This window comes from Nyctereutes procyonoides, unplaced genomic scaffold, assembly GCF_905146905.1.
Source record: "Nyctereutes procyonoides isolate TBG_1078 unplaced genomic scaffold, NYPRO_anot_genome, whole genome shotgun sequence".
Taxonomy (NCBI): domain Eukaryota; kingdom Metazoa; phylum Chordata; class Mammalia; order Carnivora; family Canidae; genus Nyctereutes; species Nyctereutes procyonoides.
This window is the reverse complement of record NW_026575128.1, coordinates 11,126,889-11,140,742: the sequence shown is the minus strand read 5'-3', so window position 1 is coordinate 11,140,742 and position 13,854 is coordinate 11,126,889. Positions and strand designations below refer to the sequence as shown.

At 42.0% G+C, this 13,854-nt stretch overlaps 1 protein-coding gene across 1 annotated transcript in view; it reads right to left on the bottom strand.

Annotated features, from left to right (window-relative positions):
• Positions 1 to 13,854, bottom strand: part of AGBL4 (AGBL carboxypeptidase 4) — a 1,386,151-nt gene that overhangs the window by 1,320,303 nt on the left and 51,994 nt on the right. The window lies entirely within an intron of this gene.

Here is a 13,854-nt window from a genome sequence, read left to right as displayed (position 1 = left end):
ACTACTTTCAGGTATAGAATATAGTGACTCATCACTTACACACAACACCAGGTGCTCTTCACAACAAGTACCCTAATTAATACTCAACTACTCATCACCAATTGAACCCATCCCCCCCACCACTCACCTCTTGTCCAGTAATCCTGTTCTCTATAGTTAAGAGTCTGTTTTCTGGTTTGCCCCTCTTTTTTTCTTTTTTCCCCTATGTTCATCTGTTTTGTTTCTTAAACTCACTTCTTGCTAGATAGGTCTCATGAGGCAAGGGAAACAAAAGCAAAAATAAACAATTGGGACTTCATCAAGATAGAAAGCTTCTGCACAACAAAGGAAAATACCAACAAAACTATAAGACAACTGGGGCACCTGGGTGGCTTACTCAGTTGAGCCTACAACTCTTAATTTTGGCTGGGGTAGTGGGATGGAGCCCCCACGCCATGTCCAGCTCCCAGTTCAGCAGGAGATTGGTTTAGGATTCTCTCCCTCTGCCACTCCCCCTAGTTCCACTCTCTCATTCTCTCTCTCAAATAAATAAGTTAATCTTAAAAAAAAAAAAAAATAACAGACAAACTTCTAAATAGGAGAAGATATTTGCAAATGACATATCTGATAAAGGGTTAGTATCCAAAATATATAAAGAACTTATAAAACTCAACACCCAAAAACAATCCTGGATGTAGTCTTCTTAAAAATGTTTTCAATATAGAAGCTATACATGCTCATAAAGATAATTTGGAAAGCAGAGAAAGAAAATTCAACAGAAGACCTTTTAGCCTATTACAAATATCATTAGTACTTTCCATATATTTCTTTCCCATTCTTTTAAATACTAAGAGTTATATTTTTACATAATTTTTATTATTCTACATAAACAAAATTGTATATTTCTGTCTCTAACATAGCATGAGCATATTTCACATTAACCCAAGGTCTTTAAAAATGAAAATGTTAACAAATGCATAAAACTCAAGTAAGTTCTAGTTTTCTTAACTATCCTGCTCTTATTTCCTGCTATATATGATGCTGCAGAAATTCAAAACAATGCACAGAGACAACAAAACATGAGAATTAAAAATGCACATACTGGTACAAAATTTTAGAGGTCAAACCCCACCATATCCACTTAAAATTGCAATAGTGAGAAAATTTCTTAAGCGTTCTGCTCCTCAGTTTACTCCACTTTAAATGAAAATGAGGATGATGATATACTACCTACCTCATAAGGAGCTTGTGAGGATTATGTAAAGGACTTAGAACAATACTAGCACAGAGTACTCAGTATTAGCTATTATCATAATATCACAATATTCCCTCTGCCTCCTTTTGCTTTTACTTATTCTATATTATTTTACTTATTCTATATTATTTCATTTAAAGTAAATCCTCAGAAGTGTAATAACTGAGCCAACAGGTATAAATAATTTTAAGATTCTTGATAGAACTGCTAACTTGCTTTCTAAAAGAGACTATACAACTATTTTATGCTACAATGAGAAATATATGAAACTATCTTAACAAACCTAAGCACTGACTTTTATTTCATTTTTCCTAACTCCATAGGGTAAAAAAGTATAACTTGTTTTTAGTTTAAATTACAGTTATTTGATTACAAATACGGCAGAGCGTTTTACCGTACTGAAAACTACTTATATTTATAATTTTAAAGATTGCTGGGTGTATACTTTTCAAGACACTTTCAAGAACACAGAACATATTTTATCTCCAAGATCTACCATGCATTACTTGAAAGACTTTTTCATGGCTCAAACAAGAGTGTTTTCAGGGGCAGCTACATATGAAACTGAAAATGATTTAGTCTTACATGTATACACACACACACACACACACACACACACACACACCACTACCCCTACAGGTTGTGAGGTCAGTGCATAAATGAAGAATGACAGTGGGCACTGGCACGTTTTCAAATATTTATCCATACAGAGTGAAAGTCAGTTGTATGACTTTCATCAGAGTGCTCTGTGATTTTTCCAAAGAGTGTTTTCCAAAGAGTGCTACTCTTTGTAACAAAGGAGTGTTGCTCATTTACTTACTGTAACAGTATTTTGCAGAGAAAGCTAATTGCCTCCCCATATGTATTTTTACCTTCTTCCCTAATATCATAACCTTAAATAGCATGCAAACTGAAATACTACACTTCCAAGCTTCCCTTACAGCTAAATTTCTCCAGGAGTTAATTAAGTTCTGGCCAATAAAATGTAAACAGAAGTTCTGGGTAGAATTCCTAGAATGTGGGCAGCCCAGGTGGCTCAGTGGTTTAGCGCTGCCTTCAGCCCAGGGCCTGATCCTGGAGATCCGGGATCGAGTCCCACGTCCGGCTCCCTGCATGGAGCCTGCTTTTCCCTCTGCCTGTGTCTCTGCTTCTGTGTGTGTGTGTGTGTGTGTGTGTGTGTGTGTGTGTGTGTGTGTGTCTCCCATGTATAAATAAATAAAATCTTTTTAAAAATAAATAAATAAAAATAAAGATTGCCGGGCCAATCTCACCATGGATATTGATTGAATGTTTCTGAGAACTGTCTACAGCTACTTCAGAAAGTTTCTTGTTGATGTTAATTGGAGAAATGGAGGATTTAGGACGCCTGGGTGACTCAGTGGTTGAGCATCTGCCTTTGGCTCAGTTCGTGATCCTGGGGTCCCGGGATCGAGTCCCACATCAGGCTCCCTGCATGGAGCCTGCTTTTCCCTCTGCCTGTGTCTCTGCCTCTCTCTGTGTGTCTCTCAATGAATAAATAAATAAAATCTTTAATAAAAAAAAAAAAAGAATTCCTAGAAGTCTCCTAGAAAGGAAGCCAGAGTCTCTGAACAATGACAGTATCAAACTGGCTCTCAGCTGGCTGACTTGGACTTCTTTTACATGAGAGAGGAGTAAACTTGTGTTTCTAACCTTTATTTTCAATGGTCTACCATATACACCCAAAACATAACCCAAACTGATACATATAACCAAAATGCATTTTTTAAAGATTTTATTTATTTGAGAGAGAGAGCAAGAGAGGGGAGCGAGAGAGCACAAGTAGGGGGAGAGGCAAAAGAAGAGGGAGAAGCAGACTCCTTGCCGGATAGGGACCACTCCCACACACACACAATGTGGGGTTCAACCCCAGGATCCTGGGATCATGACCTGAGCCTAAGGCAGACACTTCACCATTCAGGTGCCCCCCAATGCACTTATATTTAATTCTGGATATGATTTATCTTTCCAACACTGTAACAGTACTCAGAAATATGAACTGTTTAAACCAGTAACAGCATTTGAATTCAGTGAGCACACATTAAACTGCAATAAGAAAAAGGGTGACAAAAAAAAAAAAAGGGTGACAAGTTTCTTGGTTAACATAAGAACAGTATTATTTTGTGTTTTCACTAAGAAAGATGTAGCAATTAATTGCATTCATTTAATTTATTAATAATTTTAAATCTATTATGTGTCTAGAACTATGCTTACCAATGGGGTAAAATTACAGGAGTGGGTTTTGAGCTCTTGATGAAGGATGTATAAAGGTTGGGAAAATAAAATAGAGAAGACTCAGAATATCATTTGTTGTGTCCAAGATCGCGAATCCGAGAAACCACCAAGGAGCCGACACCGATGCAAACACACGAGGATTTATTTACAAACTCGAGCCTGGGTCAGGGTAAATAAACCCTCGTGTGTTTGCATCGGTGTCGGCTCCTTGGTGGTTTCTCGGATTCGCGATCTAGGACACAACATTTGGGGGCTCGTCTGGGATCCAAGAAACCTCCAGGACCCCATCCGGAGGGTTTCACGCGTGGTGAGCGCACTCAACTTTTTCCACCTTTGGCACGCTCTAAACTGTACTGTACCTGTAGGAATTCCAATCTGTATTGGGTCGGCATTGGCTTAGGCGGACGCGCTGGCGGGCCTCGACCGGGGGTCTTGAGGAGACGTCCCTTGCCCCTGCCTGGAGGACGGGGTCCTCATCTGTAAGGAGGGCGGGCTGTCAGCCCTTCAGGTTACTTTGTTTTGTCTCCGTGGCCAAACGGAAAGTTTGTCTGTTACCGTGTTCTTGTTAACTGTTAACTGCACAGCTGTCTGTGTTACTATGTCATTGCTGTTTGTGCATTTGTCTGTGTTGCTGGATCCTTGTTAATTGTCTTTACTGTGTGTGTCTTGGTGTGGATTGGGGACATAATGGGGGAGACAGAAACCACTCCCCTATCTCTTATGCTCTCTCACTTCTTGGATATTAGGGAAAGAGCTCGTATTCTGAGCATAGACATACGGGGAGAGAGATTCCAAATTTATTGTATATCAGAATGGCCAACCTTTGACGTGGGATGGCCCCAGGAAAGAACTTTTCACCTACCTATTATCTTACAGGTTAAGACCGTGATCTTCACAGATGAACTGGACAGCCACTCTGACCAGGTTCCCTACATCCTGATCTGGCAGGACATGATGGAGAATCTTCCTCCTTGGCTAAAACCATTTTTACCCCCCAAAGCAGGACCCACGGAGATTCTAGCCCTGCGGAAAGCCAAAAAGGAGACCGACTCTATGCCCAAAGTACCCCTTTGTCCGGTCTTCCAGGATTCCTCCCCGGAGGACCTGATTCTCCCGCCGCCCTACTGGGCATCCCTCCCCACTTCCGCCCTCCATTGGAGGCATCGGGGGCTGCAGAAGGGGCGCCACCCCTCCCTGATGAGGGAGTCCCTGTGTGCGGGCCAGCAGCGGGGACACGAGATCGGACCCACCGGAGGGCCCCACCTCCGAATGCGGGGCCGGCTGACTCCACTGCCCTTCCTCTCCACACCATGGGGCCCCCCAATGAGACTGGCGAACAGCTAATGTTATATTGGCTGTTCTCCACCAGTGATTTATATAATTGGAAAACTCAAAATGCAAAGTTCTCTGATAATCCGAGAGATCTAATCGGGCTTTTAGATACTGTTCTCTTTACCCACCAGCCTACTTGGGATGACTGCCAACAGCTCTTGCAGGTTCTCTTCACCACCGAAGAAAGAGAACGAATTCAGGTGGAAGCCCGGAAGTCTGTTCTGGGAGGGGACAGACAGCCGACTCAAAACCCAGACCTCATAAATGCTGCCTTCCCTTTATCCCACCCCACCTGGGACTACAACTCTGCTGAAGGTAAGGAGAGACTCCGGGTCTACCGCCAGACTCTAATGGCAGGTCTCAAGGCTGCCGCGTGCAAGCCTACCAATCTAGCCAAGGTCTATGATGTGAGGCAGGGTAAGGATGAGAGTCCAGCAGCCTCTTAGAGAGAGTCATAGAGGCTTTTAGGCAGTACGCCCCTATGAACCCAGAAGCCCCGGAAACAAAGGCCGCAATTATCATGGCTTTTGTTAACCAGGTCGCTCCGGATATTAAAAAGAAATTACAAAGAGTAGAGAGACTGGGAGAGAAGAGCTTGCAGGACTTAGCGATAGTGGCAGAACGAGTCTATAATAATAGAGAAAGTCCGGAAGAACTATAAACCAAACTAAGTGACCAGCAGACCCAAAATCTGGCCAAGATCCTGCTGGCCACAACCATGGACAAACCATAGGAAAGACGGAGGCACCTCAAGAAGCTGGCTTCAGGGACAGGTAAGGAGGATGGCCCTGGTCCCCCTCAGGAGCGCCCTAAGCTGAACAAAAACCAATGCAAAGAGGAGGGCCACTGGGTAAAAAGCTGCCCTAACAAAAGATCTAAGGCCCCTGCCAAGATCTTAGAAATGGAGGACCTGGACGATTAGGGAAGTCAGGGTTTGGCACCCCTCCCCGAGCCCAGGGTAACTCTTAAAGTGGAGGGGCAACCTGTTGAATTCCTAGTGGACACTGGGGCACAACATTCGGTTTTATTACAACCCCAAGGGAAATTGGCAAACAAAACTTCATGGGTGCAAGGGGCCACGGGCACCAAACAATACTCATGGACTACCCGAAGAACTGTGGATCTCGGCACGGGCCGGGTATCCCACTCCTTCATGGTCATCCCCCTGAATGTCCCTACCCATTGTTAGGTCGGGATTTGCTCACCAAGATGGGGGCACAAATTTGCTTCTACCTCGAAGGGGCAAAAGTCCTAAACAAGAAGGGGCACCCGATTCAGGTGCTTGTCCTGGGTTTAGAAGACGAATATCGTCTCCACCAAATGCCCTCAGCCCCAATGACTGACATTGACAGTTGGCTGCGGGAATTTCCCGCGTGGACAGAAACTGGGGGAATCGGGCTGGCCCAGCATCGACTGGCCATATACATAGAACTAAAGCTGGGGGGCAGACCCTGTCAGGGTCCGCCAATACCCCACGCCTCTAGTAGCACGAAAGGGAATCACACCCCACATATGGCGACTACTGGACTCGGGCATATTAAGGCCTTGCCAATCAGCATGGAACACTCCCTTGCTGCCAGTTCTGAAACCACACTCTAACGATTACAGGCCAGTCCAGGACTTGAGGGAAGTCAACCGGCGAGTAGAGGATATGCACCCTACAGTCCCAAACCTATACACCCTCCTCTCCACCCTGCCTCCAGACAAAACTTGGTATACAGTATTAGATTTAAAAGATGCCTTTTTCAGCCTACCTTTAGCGCCCAAGAGCCAAGACCTCTTCGCCTTTGAATGGACGGACCCTGAGAAAGGCATCAATGGCCAGCTCACCTGGACTCAACTACCACAAGGATTCAAAAATTCACTGACCATCTTCAATGAGGCCTTACACGAAGACTTGGGTGAGTTCCGTTCTGAGCACCCACATTTAACTTTATTAAAATATGTAGATGATAACCTGTTGGCGGCGGAGGACCAGGACACATGCCTGCGAGGCACCAGGGACTTGCTCCAGACCATAGCGGCCCTAGGATACGGGGCCTCAGCTAAAAAGGCCCAGATCTGCAGAACAGAGGTGAGCTACCTTGGGTACAAATTACAAGATGGACAAAGATGGTTGACAGAAACCATCTTAAGAATCCCACAGCCGCAAACCGTCTGCCAGGTGCACAGAATCAGAGCTGATCTCCAGGACCAGCCACTGCCGAATGCGGACGCCACCTGGTACATGAACGGCAGCAGTTTTGTCCAAGAAGGACTCAGATTTGCGGGGGCAGCCGTAGCCACGGAGACAGAGACTGTCTGGGCAGAGCCACTGGCAGCCGGAACGTCAGCCCAACGGGCAGAGCTGATCGCACTGGCCAAGGCGCTGACCATGGGGGAAGGTAAATGAATAAACATCTACACTGACAGCAGGTATGCCTTTGCCACCGCTCACATCCACGGAGCCCTTTACAGGGAGAGAGGGCTTCTGACAGCAGAGGGAAAGACTGTTAAAAACAAAACGGAGATTCTTGAACTCCTGGGGGCCCTCTGGCTGCCCAAGGCCCTAGCCATCATCCATTGTCCGGGGCACCAAAAAGCAGACACACCAGTAGCCAGGGGAAACCGGCTAGCCAATTTAAAAGCAAAAGAGGCGGCCCTTCTGGTGACCCAGGTCTTAGCTACCACGCTACCTGAACTGGGGGCACCGACCCTGCCTGACACCCCCAACTATACTGATGCTGACTTACACTGGATCAAATGCTTGCCTATGACCCAGTGCTCGCGTGGCTGGTGGAGGGCCGCAGACTCCAGCATCATCTTGCCAGAGGAACTAGGACAGCAAGTCCTATCCAAAATGCATCGGAGTGGGATCCCTGGGTGGCGCAGCGGTTTGGCGCCTGCCTTTGGCCCAGGGCACGATCCTGGAGACCCGGGATCGAATCCCACGTCAGGCTCCCGGTGCATGGAGCCTGCTTCTCCCTCTGCCTATGTCTCTGCCTCTCTCTCTCTCTCTCTGTGACTATCATAAATAAAAAAAAAATGCATCGGAGTACTCACACGGGAACAAGGAAGATAGAAGACCTTAAACAACATGCAAAGATCACTATTAAAGACTCTCGAGCAAAGATCGAACAGATTGTGGCGAGCTGCCGCGCATGCCAATTAACAAATGCCTCCGCCCATGGGTCTAACCCGGGCACTCGGCTCCGAGGGGACCGCCCAGGAGCCTACTGGGAAGTGGACTTCACTGAGGTAAAACCTGGAAAATACGGGTATAGGTATTTACTAGTGTTTGTAGATACTTTTTTCAGGATGGACAGAGGCATTTCCCACTAAACATGAAACGGCACAGATCGTGACCAAAAAAACTGCTGAAAGACATTGTACCAAGGTATGGTTTTCCCATTAGAATTGGGTCAGACAACAGCCCAGGATTCGTATCTAAGGTAACACAGGGAGTGGCACTAGTACTTGGGGCAGATTGGAAATTACATTGTGCATATAGGCCCCAGAGCTCAGGACAGGTAGAAAGGATGAACAGAACATTAAAGGAGACCTTAAAAAAAAAAATAAAAATAAATAAAAAAAATAAAGGAGACCTTAACTAAATTAGCCCTGGAGACTGGCGGGGACTGGGTGACTCTCCTCCCCTTCAGGGTGAGGAACTCCCCATATAAGATGGGACTGACTCCCTACGAAATCATGTTCGGTCTTCCTCCACCTGTTATCCCCAATTTAAAACCTGAGGTGCTTGCTGAATTTGATGACCACCAACTTCTTTTCTACCTCCAAATGTTACAACGAACCCATGAGCAGGTGTGGCCTAAGCAGAGGGCCCTCTAGGAGACTGGGCCACCCCCGGGCCCCCATCGATATCGGCCAGGTGACTGGGTGTACGTGCGGAGATACCAACACCAGACACTTCAACCTCGCTGGAAGGGACCCTACCTTGTGATCCTGACCACTCCCACCGCTCTCAAGGTCAATGGGATTACTCCCTGGGTCCACTACACACACGTTCGGCCAGCTGACCCACACACCGTTCTCTCGGACTTTGTTACAGAATGGAAAAGCCAACCAGACAAGGACAATCCCCTAAAGCTAAGACTGCGGGGTTCTCACTTGTTTCCCACCTCCAAGACTCCCTAGTGGGAGGTTGTCCTTCAAAACAGAAGGGGATTAGAATCAGTCTTCTTACAACAAAGGATGGGGGGGGGGGGTTATGTGCTGCCTTAACTGTAAATAAGAGCGAGAAAAGCAACAAGGTTGATGAGAATCCTGGTTTAATCATTCCCCTGGCTCAGTCTGAGAGCAACCTGGACCCATGATTGGGTCCTGCATAGGATCCTCTGAAAAAGGGGGGAATGTGGGACCCAGGAAATTGAACAAAATCCCCTACCCCTGGACAAGCAGAGCAGCACTGGCTCTATTTTGGGCTGCACCCGCCTTGTGCTGACCTGCTTATTACTTAGGACACTGCCCCGCCCTAATCAAAGACCAGGGCACACCCTAACCGGAAATCCAGCTCAGAGGACCAGCATGACTGTGCAACTTTGCAACTTTCTGCGTATCCCATTGGCCACTGGCCCCTATAAAGTTGCTAAGCCTCTTAGCCTCAGGGTCCAAGTCCCTGCTCGGCTGCCTCAGGTATACTTGGACCCAGGCTCGAGCTTGTAAATAAACCCTCGTGTGATTGCATCGGTGTCGGCTCCTTGGCGGTTTCTCGGATTCGCGATCTTGGGCACAACAATTTACTCAAAATATATTATTCATTAAATAAACAATTATTGACAACTTAGTATGTGCCGGAGATTCATTTAAAAGTATTTTTTTTTTCTGGGGCATCTGAAAGGCTCAATCAGTTGGGGTCCAACTCTTGATTCTGGTTTGGTCATGATCTCAGGGTCGTGAGATCCAGCACCACATCAGGCTCTGAGCTTAGCAGGGAATCTGCTTTTCTCCCTTTCCCTCCCTCAGCCCCTCTCCTCACTCTCTCTCTCTAAAATAAATATATAAATCTTTTTTAAAAAAACAGTAATTTTTTTTTTCTAGAAGTATAGAAATACTGATGAGAAAAGCAAAGTAGAACTAATTAGGAGAGGTTTCTGTATAAGATAAGTATCATACCAAGCAAATCCAGCAAACAAAATATATTAAATACTAGTAGCAGGTATATATGTTTCAGATGAATTACTGTCCATACTTTTTTTTTTAGTACATGTCAAATGTATGATACCTAAAAATTTTAGAATTAAAGTTGTATTCTACCTTAAAATAAATGATGGATATGCACCCACTAATTGCTAAATCCAGTATTTACTGACTACTCTTTATATGCCAGCACTGTGGTCGGGATTAGCAATACATAAATAGCTTAAAGTCTATGTCTTCAATAGGAGCTTCTCAACCTAGTAAGAGAAACAGTAACAAATGGATAATTGCATACAGAGTGGTAAGAGCTGCTACAGACTGATGATGCAGGAAAGGGTATTACAAGTGCATGGAAAATTCCAACAGAAGGTATCTCTTGAGGGTGAGTTCTACCGAAAAAATGGACAAATGAACAAGGGATCTAAGTCCTTAGTGAAAGGAGCCATAAATTCAAAGGCTTAAAACTGTAAGACTACATGGTAAGTGACAGGATCAGAAAGCCTCTCAGGGTCATTGGAGCACAGCATGTACATGTCCTGCTCAAGCAAATGGGGTTCAAGAGATATAAAAAAGGAACCACCCCCTGGAAATACCTTCTATGGCATGCGAGCATATTTAACCAAAAAATTTTAGAGAGCTACTGAAGGATTTAAGTTAAAAAGTAACAAAATTGAATTTGTTTATTAGAAAAATCTCTCCAACTACAGTACGAAGGATATACTGAACAAGCAACAACTTAGGGAAATCATTGCAGTCCAGGAGATACATATGGGCCTGAACGAACTCAGTGACCATAGCAATAGATAAAAGAAACTAGGTTCAAAAGATATTTAGTCTCTTATAAAGCTAGTACTCAACATTTATAGAATGAATAATGAATGAACAAATAAATGAATCAATCAGTACAATAAGAATCAATAATGTACACAAAAGGTTATTCAAAAAATTAGACACAATAAAATTTGAGATGTGATCATCTGAAAAAGGTGAGGGATAAGAAGGCTAAGATGGTTCCCAAGATTCTAACTTAGGTGACTGAATAAAACTAACTCCAAAAGAAAATATATGAGGGGAAGTTTATAAGGACAAACTTATGGGTTCAGCTTTGAACTTGTTGAGCTTAACATATCTAAAAACATCTAAATACCTTAAAGAGAGTTAAATTATGAATCTGGTACTCAGGAGAGAAGTCTGGTCTTTAGACAGAAATAGAAATTAAGGAGATAGACAGGTATTGGTGAAAGTCACAAAAACAGAAGAAATCACCCAGGCAATTCTAATCATGCTAGAAAAACTGGGTAAGGGATCAACATTTGACTGAGCTAGTAGTTAAGAAGTACTAAAGACTAGAGCAGTATCATTTAATTTTTGTCCAAGTTTGCATAGGATGGGACTGGTACAATAAGGAAATAATACAGGAAGATTAGCTTTAGAAGTTTTCCCATTAATGTATCAATAGTTTTATACTTTTTAAAAAAAAGTATCTGGTTATAAGGAATTGTTAGGCTTTCTCACCTTAGGAATTTATTTATTTCTCTAAGAGCATATTAAAGCTAAAAAACAAAAAACTAAAGGCAAAATAATGCATTAGGAAAACAAATGTTTTAACATCAGCTTAGTAGCCATAGGGAAGCTACTTTACTTCTGAGCTTTAGTTTTTACAGAGGTGATAATAGCTATCTCAAAAGATTGCTAATTTTTATTAAAATTTTTAAAATATATATAGGATGTCATTATTAAGTACTTAGTGGAAAATATTTCCTCCTAACAGTTATGCAAACATGGAACAACAAAGTTTCTCTGTAGCAACATTAACTACTTAATATTCTTTCTTTTTTTAACTCCAGTGTAATTAACATACAGAGATATATTCATTTCAGGTATACAGTAGTGACACAACAATTCCATATATTACTTAGTGGTCATCAGGATAAGTGTACTCTTAATCCCCTTCACCTATTTCACCTGACCAATGACTCAGTTTGTCCTCTATAGTTACAAAGAGTCTGTTTTTTGGTTTGTCTCTTTTTTGTTTTGTTTTCTTAAATTCCACATATGTGTGGGAATATACATAATATATATATATATATATATATATATATACATAAAATATATAACATTTGTCTTTCTCTGACTGGCTTATTTCACTTAACATTACACTCTCTAGATCCATCTATGTTGTTGCAAATGGCAAGATTTCATTCTTTTTAATTTTATTCTTTTTAATGGTTGAATAGTACTCAATTGTTAATATATATTTTATATATTTTAAATGTGTATTTACTAAATTATAAAATTACTAAATAAAATTTCTTGAATACAATTTATTTTATATTTCATATATTTATATTAATGTAGAATATGTAATATATTATATATAATATTGACACATCACATTATATATATTTTGTATACAAATATTATATACTACATATTTATATTTTTGTATATTCCATATCTTAATCATTCAATCATCTGTCTGTGGACACACAGGTTACTTCCATAATTTGGCTATAAACATATGGGTACATATATCACTTTGAATATTTTCATATTCTTTAAGTAAATACGCAGCAGTGTGATACTAGATCATAGGGTAGTTCTATTTTTAATTTTTTGAGGAAACTCCTGTCTTCCTCAGTTTGCATTCTCACCAACAGTGCATGGTTCCCATTTCTCCACATCATGACCAACATTTGCTATTTTCTTTGTTTTCCATTTTAGACATTCTGACAGGTATGAAGTGATAACTCACTGTTTTGATTTGTATTTTCCTGATGATGATGAGTGTTGTTGAGCATCTTTTCATGTGTTGGCCATTTGTATGCCTTCTTCGAAGAAATGTCTGTTTGTATCTTCTGCCTATTTGTGAATTAAATGTGGTTTTGGGTGTTAAGTTGGATAAATTATTTATATATTTTGGAAACTAGCCCGTTATTAGCTATGTCATTTGCAATTAACTTCACCCAGTTAACAGGTATCTTTTAGCGTTTTGGTTGTTTCTTTTGCTGTACAGAAGCTTTTTATTTTGATGCAGTCCGAATAGCTTATTTTTTGCTTTTGCTTCCTTTACCTAAGGAGACATATCTAGAAAGATGTTTTAATCAATATCCAAGAAATTCTGACTTTGCTTTCTTCTAGGATTTTTATGGATTCAGGTCTCACATTTAAGTCCTAAATCCATTTTGAGTTTACTTTTGTGTATAAGAAAGTGGTCCACTTTCATTCTTTTTTGCATGTAAGTGTCCACTTTTCCCAACACCATATGTTGAAGAAATGGTCTTCATCTCATCACATATTTTCTTCCTTTGCCAAAAATTAATTGGCCAAGTAATTGCAGGTTTATTTCTGGGCTTTCTATTCTATTCCATTGCTCTATGTATCTATTTTTGTGCCAGTAACTCATTGTTTTGATTACTATATTCCTTTGTAATATAACTCAAAGCCTGGAATTGTGATATATCCAGTGTTGATTTTCTTTTTCAAGATTGCATTGGCTATTCAGGATCATCTGTGGATCCATACAAATTCTAGAACTGTCTGGCCTAGTTCTTTGAAAACTGTTGTTGGTATTTGCATTAAATGTATAGAATGCTTTGTGTAATATAGAGATTTTAACAACAGTTGTTCTTCCTATCCATGAGCATGGAATGTCATTCCATTTGTTTGTGTCATCTTCAATTTCTTTCATCAATGTTTTATAGCTTCAAGAGTACAGATCTTTCACCTCTTTTTTTTTAAGATTTTATTTATTCATGAGAGACAGAGAGAGAGAGAGAAAGAGAGGCAGAGACACAGGCAGAGGGAGAAGCAGGCTCCATGCAGAGAGCCTGACATGGGACTCCATCCCAGGTCTCCAGGATCAGGCCCTGGGCTGAAGGCAGCACTCAACCCCTGAG